The sequence below is a fragment of the Scyliorhinus torazame genome, chromosome 17 (assembly GCF_047496885.1).
Source record: "Scyliorhinus torazame isolate Kashiwa2021f chromosome 17, sScyTor2.1, whole genome shotgun sequence".
In the NCBI taxonomy this organism is placed as follows: domain Eukaryota; kingdom Metazoa; phylum Chordata; class Chondrichthyes; order Carcharhiniformes; family Scyliorhinidae; genus Scyliorhinus; species Scyliorhinus torazame.
The window spans coordinates 5,931,713-5,942,228 of record NC_092723.1 but is presented as its reverse complement, the minus strand read 5'-3'; positions in this window follow the sequence as shown (position 1 = coordinate 5,942,228).

Sequence of the window (10,516 nt, the reverse complement as noted above, 5' to 3'; positions counted from 1 at the left end):
GAAGTGCTCATCGAAATACTTCTTAAATGTTGTTCATGTTCCCGTCTAGCATCATTTCAGATAGCGAGTTCCAGATTCCCACCACCCCCTGGGTGGAAAAGGTTCCCCCACACCTCCTATAAACCTCCTGCCATTACCTTAAATCATGATCCCTCTACTAAGGGGAAAGGTTCCTACCTGTCCCACCCAGTCTCTGTTCCTCAAAATTTTATACACCTCAATCAGGTCCCCCCTCAGCCTTCTGTCTTGATAGCTGAAACGCTCCACTCCAGGAAACATCCTGGTGAATCTCCTCTGCACCCTCTCTGGTGCAATCATTTCCTTCCTATAGTGTGGTGACCAGAACTGCACAAAGTGCGCCAGCTGTGGCCGAACCAACGTTTAATACAGCTCCATCATAACCTCCCTGCTCTTATACTGGGGGAAGAGCACTGCCACATGGTGATATGAAAGTAGTTATATGACTTTCTTTAAATTTTAGAGCACCCAATTCATTTTTTCCAATTAAGGGGCAATTTAGCGTGGCCAATCCACCTACCCTGCACATCTTTGGGTTGTGGGGGCAAAACCCACGCAAACACGGGGAGAATGTGCAAACTCTACAGGGACAGTGACCCAGGGCCGGCATTCAAACCTGGGACCTCGGCGCCGTGAGGCAGCTGTGCTAACCACTGTGCCACCGTGCTGCCCAGGAGTTGTATGACTTGAGTAGCGGTTCAGTCTTGGAGCAGTGTGTGGTAGGGCAGAAGTCTGCATGGAGATAGTCAGAGCTGGGAGAATACTGCACATATGTAAATGGTTATGTGTTAATAATAAACAATAGCTGTTCTTACCACAGCAACATACGACAGATGGAGCCTCCAGCACTGCTACACTCCTCTGCACTACGCTAGAGTCTCAGCTAAGATGATCAATTTAAGTCCAGAAGTGGGGCTTGTTAAGCCAGAACCTTCCAACTCAGCAAGAAGAGTGCTCCCACTGAGCTGAGAATGGCCTGCCATGTTGCCACTCCGTTTACTTGATTACACAAAAACAATCCTCACTGGCAGCTGGCAGAGTTTGAAGGTTAAAAAAACAGGACGTTTGACAGAAATGGTCAACTGGAGTATTTTGGTATATCTAGTTTCACTTCAGGCCTCTTCACGGACTCATACAATCCCTACAGTGCAGAAGGAGGCCATTCGGCCCGTCGAGTCTGCACCAAACCTTCAAATGAGTCCTCTATCCATTACCCCCCCCCCCTCCCTATCTCTGCAACCCCATTACTAACCTGCACATCCCTGGACACTGAGGGGCAATTCAGTATGGCCAATCCACCTACCATGTCCATCTTTGGGCTGTGGGAGGAAACCCACGCAGACACGGGGAGAACGTACAAACTCCACACAGACAGTCAACCAAGGCTGGAATTGAGCCTGGGTCCCTGGCGCTGTGAGGCAGCAGTGCTAACCACTGTGCCGCCCCTTTTGTCGAGGTGCTTCATCGGACCTCAGTCCTGGATGATAGAGGGAAATGGGGACAGGCCTTCAGAACACAATGCACACCCCTTAACCGGAACTCAGCAACTAACTCAGTGGGTGACAAAGCTGCACGTTACCATTGATGGATTAAGGATGATGTGTAATCGGCGTCTGATGGTTCTCTCAGTGGAAATGAAAGTGCATTGATGCAGCCGCAACGCATGTGCAACCGAAGCTCCCGAGGATACAATTATGTTGTGAAATCGTGCTTTCGATAAAAAAATGAATTTACTAACTGGACATGATCCAATCAAGTTAAAATTGGAATGCACTAGCCATGACCCTATCTGGATCACTGGTAGTTGGAGGGAAGAAGGTCATGTGACAAGCCAATTCTTTATGTGCTTTAAGCACCTAAAGAAGTAAAGTAGAGTCACCATAATCCCAGTTGACTATAGGCTGCTTTGAGGGGGGGAGCTGACCGGTGGTGGTTTAACCTGAGGATCACCACACCTCAGGTGAGGGGCAAGGTGGAGAAGGCGGTGAATACCCACGCTGTTGCCCTTGTTCCGTATCACGAACCAGCTGACCAGCCAAGTGAGCTAAACTAGCCCCCACATTACCTCCAGAAGTAGACGAATAATTGAGATGCTCAAGGAACAAGATCCAGAGTGGATTCCTTCACCCTGTCTCTCTCGCTCTCTTCATCCAACTTGTAAGTTTTGGACCCAGTCTGCTGAATTTTACGAAGCAGATGCCGTGGACAGAGATTTTAAAAATAACTTAACCAGCACTCTTGCCTCCAGAAGACAATAACCTTTAGCGAGAAATGCCGAGTGGATGATCTATCTCGGCCTCCTCTGGAGATCTTCATCACAGATGTCAGTTTTTAGCCAATTCACTTCACCCCACATGATGTCACGAAATGGCAGAAGGCACTGATATTGTAAAGGCTATGGGCCCCGACAATATTCCACCAATGCTCTGAAGACTTGTTTTCCAAACTTGCCATGTCTTTAGCCAAGCTGTTCCAGTACAGCTACAATGCTGGCATCTACCAGGCAATGTGGAAAATTGCCCAGGTATGTCCTGTACACAAAATGCAGTAACCCAGCCAATTACCACCCTCTCAGTCTACTCTTGATCATCGGTAAGATGATGAAAAGGGTCATCAACAGCACTATCAAGCGGCACTGACTTAGCAATGACCAGCTCACGGGCGCTCAGTTTGGGTTCCGCCAGGGTCACTCAGCTCCTGACCTCACCATAGCCTTAGTTCCAACTTGGAAAAAAGAGCTGAATGTCAGAGGTGAGATGAGAGTGACTGCCCTTGACATCAAGGCAGCATTTGACCGAGTGTGGCATCCAGGAGCCCGAGCTAAACTGGAGTCAATGGGAATCAGGGTAAAACTCTCCATTGCTTCGAGTCAGACCCGGCACAAAGGAAGATGGTTGTGGTGGTTCAAGGACAATCATCTCAGTTTCAGGACATCACTGCAGGAGTTCCTCAGGGCAGTGTTCTCGGCCCAACCATCTTCAGCTGCTTCATCAATGACCCCCCTTCCATCATAAGATCAGAAGTGAGGATGTTTGTGGATGACTGCACAATGTTCAGCACCATTCGTGACTCCTCAGATAATGAAGCAGTCCGTGTTCAAATGCAGCAAGACCTGGACAGGCTTGGGCTGACAAGTGGCAAGTTACATTCCTTCACACAAGTACCAGGCAATGGCCATCTCCTGCAAGAGAGAATCTGACCACTGCCTCCATGACATTCAATGGCATTACCATCACTGAATCCCCACAATGGGGGTTACCATTGATCAGAAACTGAACTGGATTAGCCATATTAATACTGTTGTTACCTGGAATGTAAAGGGACTCAACGGCCCAGTGAAAAGATCCATAATGTTCGCCCACCTAAGAAGCCTAAAAGCAGACATAATCTACCTACAAGAGACGCACCTGAGGGAGAAGGACCGACTGCTGGTAAGGAAGGGCTGGGTGGGACAGACGTACCACTCATGCTACGGGATGAGGACTAGGGGGGGTAGCAATATTAATTAGCAAAAGGACGAGGTTTACGGGAACCAAGACAGTTACGGACCCAGGGGGAAGGTACGCCATGGTCAGGGGTGTCCTGAAGGGGCACCTGTCATACTGGTAAATGTGTACGCTCCCAACTGGGACGACTCAGAATTCATAAAGAAGACCATGGCGGAAATCCCCGACCTTGACACACACCGACTGATCATGGGGGGCGACTTCAACTGTGTACAGGGCCCACTGACCGACCGATCAAACCCCAGAACGGGGAAAATGTGTGGCATGGCTAGGGAGCTAGGGGCCTTCATGGAACAGATGGGGGCGGTGGACCCATGGCCAATCCATCTAAACTGCACATCGTTGGACTGTGGGAGGAAACCGGAGCACCCGGAGGAAACCCACGCACACACGGGAAGAATGTGCAAACTCGGAATCGAACCCAGGTCCCTGGCACTGTCCGGCAGCTTTGCTAACCACTGTGCCGCCCTTTGTTATTTATAACAAAGGTAAAAGTACCGAAATGCAATCCCGTTCAAATCTTCCCATGCCACATGTGGCAATGCCAAGGTGCCTCAATACAATTGCAATGGCACATGATATTTACAATATGTATTCCATGAAGAAGATGCCAAGAGTTTCCAGTCTCGGTGTACCATGGGAAGTGGAACTTACATATTGGCGTTACCCCATTGACACTTTCCCGCGGAGGACCCAAGCTTTTGTGCCTCCCATAGCACGTAGTCCTGGAGTTTGGAATGTACAAAACATGGCTGAGGACAACTCTTTGCCCTCAAAGACCAAAATGTTTTGGGCAGTCAAAATAATTGTTTTTCACTGAGCTGATTGTCCTCCACCTGCTGTAAATGTTTGTCTTGGTGTGTGTCCCTGGGAACAGCCCATAGAGCACACAGTCCTGTAGAGTTGAGGCCAGGATGAGATCAGCCATGATCATATTGAATGGTGGAGAAGGCTCGAGAGGCTAAATTGTTTGCTCCTGCTCCTAGTCCTTATGTTCTGAGAAAGAACTACCCAGCTCTTGGTCTGTAGCCCTGTAGGTAACATCACCTCAAGGACAAATCTGGTGTTCTTGATTAATAAGAAGATTTCGTGATTGATACGGAGATCAGGGGTTATGGAGACAAGGGATCCATTGAATGGCAGAGCAGACCTGATGGGAGAAATGGCCAAATTCTGCTCCTATGTCTTATGGTCTCACTGCAACAAAATATAAAATATGACAATTTCCTACATCCATCATGCTGTGAAAATCCAGGCCTTGGCACCAAAGACTTACTCACAGCCTAATGCAGCCACTCAAAATGGTAGCCTTCAGGGTGAAGACAATGCTGGACAAGCACCACCCCCCCCCCCTCCCCCATCTCCGACCTCCGCCATCCTCCAGTTTAGATATTTGTACATTGTCCCCATTTGGATACTGGCCATTTTGAATCTTCAGAAAAAGCGGACAATGACTTGTCTGATAGCCACAGTGCAGAAGCCGGGTATGGAACAGATAGCACCTCACACCTGTTAACAAGGGTTTTACCTGCAATGGAGAGGAGAAAACACTCCCACCTGCCGAGATTTTGCTTTAATATGGCTACACCCTCCTTCCAGTTTTTCTCACCTGCTCTGGCCCCTCTGAATCATTTCCCGCAGCACCTCCAGGTAGTCTGATCTGACTGTGATGGGGACAAAGGCCTTAATTTTTTGAATGTATTCTTTCCCAGGGTGTCGCTGGCAGGGCCAGTATTATTGCCCAGGAGAATGTTGGGGTGATCCCTTCTTGAAACCCTGCAGTCCATGCGGGAACACCCACGGAGCTGTTAGGAAGGGAATGCCAGGATTTCCATCCAGTGACGATGAAGGAACAGCAAAATCAGGATGTTGTATGTCTTGGAGGGGAACTTCAGATGGTGGCATTCCCATGTGTTTACTGCCCAGAAGCTCCTAGGTGGCAGAGGTGGCAGGTTTGGCAGGCGTTACCAATGGAGCCTTGGTGAGATGGCGGCACTCTGCACTGGTGGTGGAGGGAGTGAATGTTGAAGGTGCCAATCAACTGTCTGCTTTGTCCTGGGTGTAATAATGTTGTAAATGTAGCTAAACATCCCAAGATGCTTTACACGGATGATTGCCAAATAGAATTTTATGCTGAGCAAATTGAGATATCAGTTCAGGTGACCAAAAGCTGGTTCAGAGAAGATGGGTTTCAAGGAGTGTCTTAAAGGTGTGGGAGCAGGAGGTGTTGGATAGAAAGAGAGAGAGAGGGAGAGAGAGAAAAGAGACTTGGTGAGTAATTTCCTGAATTCAGCCGCCTTGCAGCTTGAAAGCCTGAGCACCATTGGGAGAGAGATTAAAATCGGGGATGTGTCTCGAGGTTCGAGTTGCTGAATTGGCCAGTACCTCAGAGAATTGTAGGGCTGGCCAAGGGTAGAGACATAAGGAGGCCGTGCAGGCATTTGACATTTTGTACAGCCTCAGATGTAGAAGGTGGTCATTCGCACGTGATACTGGCATAGAAAGAGCAGCCCACTAAAGTAATTCCAAGCATTCTCTCCTGACACTGGATTGACAAGAAAAAGGGTCGGTATAAACAATGTAGGATAGCGTCAATGTCCAAGTGCTCGGTAGAACTCGCCTCCACACCACTAATGAAGTAACAAAACAGCTATTCCATTTAGGCAAGTTATCATGTCTGGGGAGCTATCCGAAACATTGACTGCTCTGCCTCAGTATGAGTTTACAACTCCCCACAGAGTAATCTGAATCACAGTGGAACATCTTAAATAGAATCTGAGAAAGAACATCAGCAGTAGTGGTGTGACTATCAAAATGCATTTTTTTTTTTGAATCAAGTTTTTCATTTCTCTGATGACTTTCGGCAGTCATTGAATGCTGCTGGAGTTTATTGAACTGCTACCCGCTGTGAAACATTCAAACATTTTGAGATGAAACGCTTCTCAAGCCGTGACGCTCAGATGCTTCATAGGACTCTAAGCTGGCAATTCTCTTATTCTGTCCTTTGGAATGAAGAGGGGTCAAAGTTATTAAGTAATTAACACTGACGCAGTGAAATGGAACGGGGCCTTGATCTCCTCCAGTTTTCGACAATTTCATTGGGTAGGTGTTGATTGAACAATTGTTCCGGTGAAGAAAATATAGCCGGTTAGCACATGAATGATGCTTTTAACAAGAATGAAAATAATTTTGAAAGAGCAACAATGAATGGGAGAGATTGGCGTAGGTAAGGTGTCGAGAAACTGAAGTGAAGTTTCAGCCCCTTTTGCATCGCACCTTAATTTTATTTCCATTGGCTTTACTTTTGCTCATGGGTTACGATGATGCCCCGATCTGACGATATCATCAGGGAGCGACTTTTCGATTGAAGATAGGCCCGCACTCCTATGGTGTCTTATCAGGTCCACAATTCAGGCAAATTGAAATGGAAGGTGGGGGTAGCGTATTGGCTTGATTCCCTCCCTGCAACCCCCCCCCCCCCCCCCCCCCCGCCCTCCCCCAACCTATCAGGTATCCTAACCGTTTGCCTGCATTGTTCCTTCCATTCAGAATTCTTTGGAATTCTCTGCCTCAGAGGGACACCGAGGCTGAGTTATTGTGTGTTCAAGACTGAGGTCAATACATTTCTAGATATTTAAGAGAACAAGGGATCATGGGGATAGCGTGGGGCAAATGGCATTGAGGTGGAAGATCAGCCATGATCCTGTTGAATGGAAAAGCAGGCTCAAGGATCGAATGGCCTCTTTCTGTTGCTATTTCCGATGGAACCTTAGGATTTGCTACTCAGCATAATTGCCCCAACCCAAGAAACTTTTGCCCTTAAAAAATAGGACCAATAATAAAACTTTAAAAAATCGACCCATGGCTGCCAAAACACCTGAAATTATTGCAGACTTACGCCAAGTCCAACTAAAGACAGGGAAATGGCTTCTCTCAGTGTCAGGAGCTCCAATCTCATTCTGCTCCTTCTCATGCAGAGGGCCGTGGCAGCTGGCACGGGAAACTGCAGGCAAACAGGGGCATTGCCCCTGCGGGCGAGAGAGAATTATGTCGCTGAAAGATCAGGGTTTGGGTCAGAAGCTCGGCTTGGGTTTAACAGGAAGCCAAGGTTTGCTTGGGTTTGGTATGAGATGGCAGTCGAGGTAATTGTGAGGTCAGAGCATTCAAAAGCATGGGGCAATTTATTAGTAAGTTGAAAATTTCCACTTCATATTCTTGCCAAGACAGCGTTCACCAAAGGTGCAAGAAGGCCGAATGTTCGCATTGCGATTTGCCAGGTAAGCTGGGTGTTTAGACAGCCCTAGCTTCTGGATACAGCGTTTCTTTCCTTTTAAGCCAGTGCAACAATATCAGTGCTGATTGAGTTATGTACAGTGCTGTCTCGAAAGCTGGGGAATGGCATCAACAGCAGAATAGTAAAGTTAATGTGCCATTAGTTACTATGGCAACCTGCGAAAGCAACACAATGCTATTAATGTGCTATGGTGAAGCATCTCGATGCAAATTGGACTATTATGCACCATTGTTGGGCAAACAAAGTGATTCTTGTTGCTTTTATTATCAGTGTTGTCAACATGCAGTCTGATAGCTAAATGCCTGGAGTTTTCATTAAACAGGTGGGATAAAAGAATTGTTTTTAAAAGGGACATCGCCCTCCAAAGCTACGAATATCCAAAAGCAGCAAAAGACCGATGGGGGTCCCTAAGTCTGGAATGAAACATCATGACTGGACATGTTCCTTCCCTCCCACCCAGTCCCACAATCAATAATCTCCTGCAAGAGGCAGCAAAGGGAGAGAAAATCTCTCTCTCTCTCTCTCCCTCCAGAAAGGCTGTGAGTGCTGTATTTCTGAAACTACAGAGACCCGAAGGAATCTATAGTATAAATCTCGAACTGAGAGCAAAGTTTGAAGAGGAGTAAGGTGCTGGAGACTCCCACCTGAAACAAAGACTCTTTTTCTATTTTACTTATGATTTTGTTACCCATTTCTTCCCCTCTGTGTTTGTCTGTCTTGTGTGTTTGCATGGAGGGTGGGGGACAAGTTAAAGTGGGGGATGAGGAATTAGATAATAGTTAAACAGTTGTATTTGCTGCATAGTTCATTGTAGTTCTTGTTGTAAATAAACAATCATCGTGTTTAAACTTACAGATCTGGTGACTGTAATTATTGGGTAGCCAAGGGCAAAAGACTTTGGGTATTTTTCTAAGAATTATTATTTAATTCACTTGTGTTGTGACTCTAGGTCAAGTGGGGCTGGAACTGACCGCACCCTAGCCCAGGATGTTGTTGTAACACCAGAACAAAAGCAACTATGGATTTTAATGTCACAACTCTCGGTGAAAGGGAGAGTTGCTTCACACCCAGTCTATTATTCCATAGATAAGAATGTAAATATCACCACAGTTGCAGAGGCTGCTCTCCCCTTTGAGGGGCAGCTAACTGATGGTCTTTCGACCGAAGGGTCACCAGATCTCCGGCAAGGCTGAGAAGGCAAGACCTTCACGAATTACCTCAACCAGTACTGGAATTGAACCCTCGCTCTTGGCATCGCTCCACCTCCTGAATTAGCCGTCTAGCCAACTGAGCTGACTGAGCTAGTTTTAAATACAGAACCAATGTGAGTTTTCTTCAACTCTTCTCCTTCCCTTAGACACCGTCGTAATATACACCAGTATATCAGGGTGCAGCCACACACACTGATGGACACACAGCAAGACCAATCAACACACACACCACAGCCAATCACTAGTTAGAGCATACGCACTATAAAGACAGAGGGCATCAGTTTTCCCACTCATTCGGGATGCAGCCTCTCAGAAGGACAGAGCTGGCAGCTTACAGCACAGATCTTCACCATGTGCTGAGTGCATAGACTGGTTAGGATAGGTATAGGTCTTTAGTTTAATCTAACATCGTGTTAACCCACAGTGAAAGTATGTTCAACAGTTTCTAGCTCAACAAAATAGTGTTGCACTATTTTAAGTGTTGGTGGCCTGTATGTGTTCCACGGTTCCAAAGCACCCAACACATCATGGTACCAGTAGTTGAGGGATGTTAGAACTTCTTAGACCTACCTGCAAGTGATCTGCCTTCCACCAGCATACCGTCATCCTGCAAAATGGCCAGCGTCCGCCCGCCGCCGCCGCTCCGCATCACCGGTAACCTAGGGGCCAATTGGAAGATATTCAAACAACGCTTCCAGCTCTACCTTGAAGCCACAGACCGGGAAGCTGCCTCAGACACAAGGAAGATCGCTCTCTTCCTATCCACGGCCAGGGACACTGCCATCCACATTTTCAATTCTCTCACCTCATATCTGAAGATAAATCAGACTTCAAGACGGTCCTCCTCAAGTTTGACAGTCACTGCGACATCGAGGTGAATGAAAGTTTCAAGCGCTATGTATTCCAACAGCGTTTGCAGGGTAAGGATGAACCTTTCCAGTCCTTTCTCATCCACCTCTGCATCCTTGCGCAGTCCTGCAATTACGGGTCCACCTCCGACTCCATGATACGCGACCAGATCGTTTTCGGTGTTCAGTCAGAGCCCCTACGTCAGCAGCTCCTCAAGGTAAAGCAGCTCACCCTAGCGACCGCCATCGAGGCCTGCGTGGTACACGAACACGTCACTAGTCAGTATTCCCACATCCATGCGGCTGAAACGGCGTGGCAAGGTCCCCATGAGGCAGAATGGGTCCAAGCAATCGAGCAACTCCAGGGCCTCAGCCTGGATGAGGGCGGCCATTTTGCACGCTTTTCGTGGACTCCCGCGTTTGTGCGCACCGAACGAGGGGACGGCTACGTCGATGAACGTACTGTGCAGGCGCACACCACGTACGACCGCACCGCGCATGTGCGGTGGCGCAGCGAACGTACTGACGCTACAACGTGCGGCAACTGTGGCTCCGTCCACTTAAAGCGGCAATGTCCTGCCAACTCCCGACGATACCTGCGATGTGGCAAACTTGACCACTATGCTGCTTTATGCCGAT